At 36.0% G+C, this 4,326-nt stretch overlaps 1 long non-coding RNA gene across 2 annotated transcripts in view; it reads right to left on the bottom strand.

The window, feature by feature from the left end:
- Nucleotides 1-1,363: 1,363 nt before the first annotated feature.
- Nucleotides 1,364-4,326, bottom strand: part of LOC127876346 (uncharacterized) — a 5,519-nt gene continuing 2,556 nt past the window's right edge. Inside the window, exons 2-4 of one of the 2 annotated variants that reach the window (XR_008047816.1) lie at nucleotides 2,642-3,303; nucleotides 1,958-2,062; nucleotides 1,364-1,417 (exon numbers count right to left, since the gene is read on the bottom strand). This is a non-coding gene — a long non-coding RNA (uncharacterized LOC127876346). Of the gene's footprint in view, nucleotides 1,418-1,957; nucleotides 2,063-2,641; nucleotides 3,500-4,326 lie in introns of those variants that run through there. The other variant, XR_008047815.1, reaches the window with a different exon arrangement.

Here is a 4,326-nt window from a genome sequence, read left to right as displayed (position 1 = left end):
ACCATTTTCATCATACTTTCTATGCTGTCAGAACTTCCAAAAAGCATGTTGTTTTTATTTTGTCTTAGTTATTTCTATGAAATAATAAGGATGATAAAAAGTGCACACAAAACTCGACCCGTGCGCTATGACACACACTTTATAAAGTTGAATGGCGTGTGTTCATTTCAAACTTGCGATTGATTTCAAAAATGAATTGCGTGTTAAATTATGCAATAGCGAACATCTTCAGTGCCTTCAGCGCTTTGATTTTTAAAGCATGCAGTACATAAACATTATCATAAATAAGTAATAACTGAATTAACAACCTCCTCAGAGGCCAATACTGGTTTTAAGGCTTAAGTTGGGTTCATACCCACCGCATTCACTTATTGTGGTCCAAAAATGCAGTAATGCAATCAAAAGGTGTAATATAACATTTACTGTAAAGACATTGTGAGGTACAAGGCACACAAACACACATTAGAAGCACATTACATACGGATAGAGGTATTCACTGAAATCTTTAACTGAAAGGATTGATATCTGGAAATTTTGAAACGCTGTGAGGTACCAGCAACACACACACGCAGTAGAATGCTATTTACTCAACTGAATGCATACAGACAGAGGTATCCATAGTCTATTGTAAAGGTAACACAAATATGAATCAAAGACATGGAGGAAATAATGACCAGAAATGTCTTGAAGGTCTGCAAAGCCAGCTCATCAGGCCAAATTATCGTGATCTTTGACCTCATTAAATATTAAATTCAGACCCACCTCTGTACTTTTGCTATTGGTGCTCATTTTGGAACCAGGAGAGCTTGAAGAGGAGTTGTTTTCAGCACAACTGGATGGCTCATTTCTAGAAACACTCCCATCGTCATCTGCCAGAAAAGAAACATTCCATGTAAATGAATTTTATCTTGAATCAATTGGATTTTGCACCTCAAAACTGTTTTTTAATTTTTTTTTAAACAAGCAATTCATAAAAATATCATTCATAAGTCATAACTGAACTAACCAACCTCTTCAGAGGCCACCAACTGGTTGTACAACCTAATAAGGGTTGAAACCCACAGGATTTAGTTATTGTGGTAAAAAAGTGCATTAATACAATCCAAGGTTTAATATAACATTTACGGTACAGACATTGTGAGGTTCGAGTCACATAAACACTAGAAGCATAGTACATACAGATAGAGGTATTAACCAAATGTAATTCTTTAAGTAAGTTGGTAAGGGATCACAAACAAATCTGCACAACAACCAAAAGAGAGCTGGTCATTTATTATTATACCAGCCTTACCCTTTAAGCTTGCCCTTTCTTGTCTGTTCTTGAAACAAGATGTGCCTGTAGCCAAGTCCATTTCCGCACTGTCAGAACTCGAAGGTTCAAAGCCAGCTTCTTCGTCATCATCATCATCATCATTATCTGTATGAAATAAAGCACTCATTGTCAACTGTGACAAAGTATTTGTATTTGCCTATCATTAAGTTTTTACCGCTTGCACTGCATTTCACTGATAAACAAAACATATTACATGTATTTACAAAACCTCTGTTTCTGGGAATACCGGTAGTGATTATCACTACCATCTCAAGTAAGCAGACACCCCTAGATTTTTACATTATTTTCTGTATTCATTGAGACTCAAACCCACAGCAGCCAGAGACCCTGGTTAACAAACACACTGCTGTAATGTATATGCAATGCATAAGAATTGACATATGGAAATTTTGAAACGCTGTGAGGTACCAGGCACACACACACACACACGCAGTAGAATGCTATGTACTCAACTGAACACATACAGACAGAGGTATCCATAGTCTATTGTAAAAAAAACCACAAATATAAATCAAAGACATGGAGGAAATAATGACCCGAAATGTCTTAAAGGTCTGAAAAGCCAGCTCATCAGGCCAAATTATCGTGATCTTTGATCTCATTTATTATAATAATCAGACTCACCTCTGACTCTTTGGCCTTGATGCTGATTTTGAAACCAGGAATGCTTGAAGGAGACGATTTCACCAATACTGGATGGCTCATTTTTAGAATCAGTTCAATCATTATCTGCAAAAAAAGAAACATCCCTTGTTAATGTATTTTTTCTGTAATTAATTGGGTTTTGCTCCTGCAAACGTTTTTTTTAAAGCATGCAGTTAATAAAAATTATCATAAATAAGTAATAACTGAATTAACAACCTCAGAGGCCAAGACTGGTTTTAAAGCTTAAGTTGGGTTCATACCCACCGCATTTACTTATTGTGGTCCAAAAAAGCAGTAATGCAATTCAAAGTTGTAATATAGCATTTACTGTTAAGACATTGTGAGGTACAAGGCACACAAACACACACTAGAAGCACATTACATACGGATAGAGGTATTGAAATCTTTAACTGAAAGGATTGATATCTGGAAATTTTGAAACGCTGTGAGGTACTAGAAACACACACACACAGTAGAGTGCTATGTACTTAACTGAACACATACATACAGAGGTATCCATAGTCTATCGTAAAGGAAACAAATATATGACTTACAAACATGGAGCAAATAATGACCAGAAAAGTCTTGAATGTTTGCAAAGCCAGCTCATCAGGCCAAATTGTCGTGATCTTTGACCTTATTTAATATTATAATCAGACCCACCTCTGACACTTTGGCCTTTGGTGCTCATTTTTAGGACCAGGAGAGCTTGAGGGGATGTTTTCAGCATACTGGAATGATGGCTCATTGCTAGAATAATGCCCGTCAACATCTTCCAGAAAAGAAACATCTCATGTCAATGTATTGTATATTGAATCAATTGGATTTTGCACCTCCAAACAGATAAACATGTTTTTTTAAGCAGTTCACAAAATTATTGTTCATAAGTCATAACTGAAGTAACTACCTTTTCAGAGACCACCAACAGGTTGTACGACATAATAAGGATAAAAACGCACAGCATTTAATCATTGTAATCAAAAAGTTCAGTAATGCAATCCAAAGGTGTAATATAACATTAACTGTTCACACATTGTGAGGTACGAGGCACACACACACTAGAAACACACTAAATACAGATAGAGGTATTCACCAAAATGTAATTTTTTAAGTAAGCTGATAAGGAATCACAAACAAATCTCCACAAAACCCGCAAAAGAGCTGATCATTTATTATAAAACCAGCCGTATCCCTTAAACTTGCACTTTCTAGTCTGTTCTTGAAACAAGATGTGCCTGTAGATGAGTCCTTTTCGGCATTTTTAGAACTGGAAGGTTCAAAGCCAGCTTCTTCGAACTCATCATCATCATCATCATCATCATTATCTGTATGAAATAAAGCACTCTCTGTCAACTGTGACAAATTATTTGTATTTGGCTTTTAATGTGCTTTAGCTCTTGCACTTCATTTCACAGATATACATACACACCATTTACATTACCTCTGTTTCTGGGAATACTGGTAGTGCTGTATCACTACCATCTTAAGTAAGCATATACCCCTACATTTACATGATTTTCTGTATTCAGTTGGACTCAAACCCAAAGCAGAAAGAACCCCTTGTTAACAAACACACTGCTGTAATGTACATGTATATGCGATGTATGTGGAATGATATTCAGAAATATTAAAACGCTGTGAGGTACCAGACACATTTACTGTTAACAAATTGTGAGGTACAAGGCACACAAACACACACTAGAAGCACATTACATACAGATAGAGGTATTGAAATCTTTAACTGGAAGGATTGATATCTGGACATTTTGAAACGCTGTGAGGTACTAGAAACACACACACACACACACACAGTATAATTCTATGGACTCAACTGATCACATACAGACAGAGGTATCCATAGTCTATTGTAAAGGTAACAAGTATATGAATCAACAAGAGATGTGTTGGCCAGAAACACAATGCCCCCTTCTGCGCCGCTTTGAAGCCATATATTTGAGCTTTGACCTTGAAGGATGACCTTGACCTTTCATCACTTAAAATGTGCAGCTCCATAAGAAACACATGCATGCCAAATATCAAGTTGCTATCTGAAGCGACATATATGTTATGAGCATTTTTCGAAACCTAAACGATTGATAAAGAAGTTTGCAAAATATGAAAGCAATATGTCAAGGGACATTGAAAATATTTGAGGTGGTACGCAAACTTTAACATAGATATATCAATATTTGCATATTCTAGGTGAAAAAAGGGCCATTATTCTTACAAAATGCTTGATACAGATGTCTGCTCTTGTTAATAGGGTGTTGTCATGTTGGTAAAGAAGTATGCAAATTATTAAAGCAATATAACAAGAGACATAGACAATATTTGGGGTGGTACGCAAA

The sequence above is a fragment of the Dreissena polymorpha genome, chromosome 4, assembly GCF_020536995.1.
Source record: "Dreissena polymorpha isolate Duluth1 chromosome 4, UMN_Dpol_1.0, whole genome shotgun sequence".
Taxonomy (NCBI): Eukaryota; Metazoa; Mollusca; class Bivalvia; order Myida; family Dreissenidae; genus Dreissena; species Dreissena polymorpha.
This window is presented reverse-complemented; position numbering and strand designations above follow the sequence as displayed.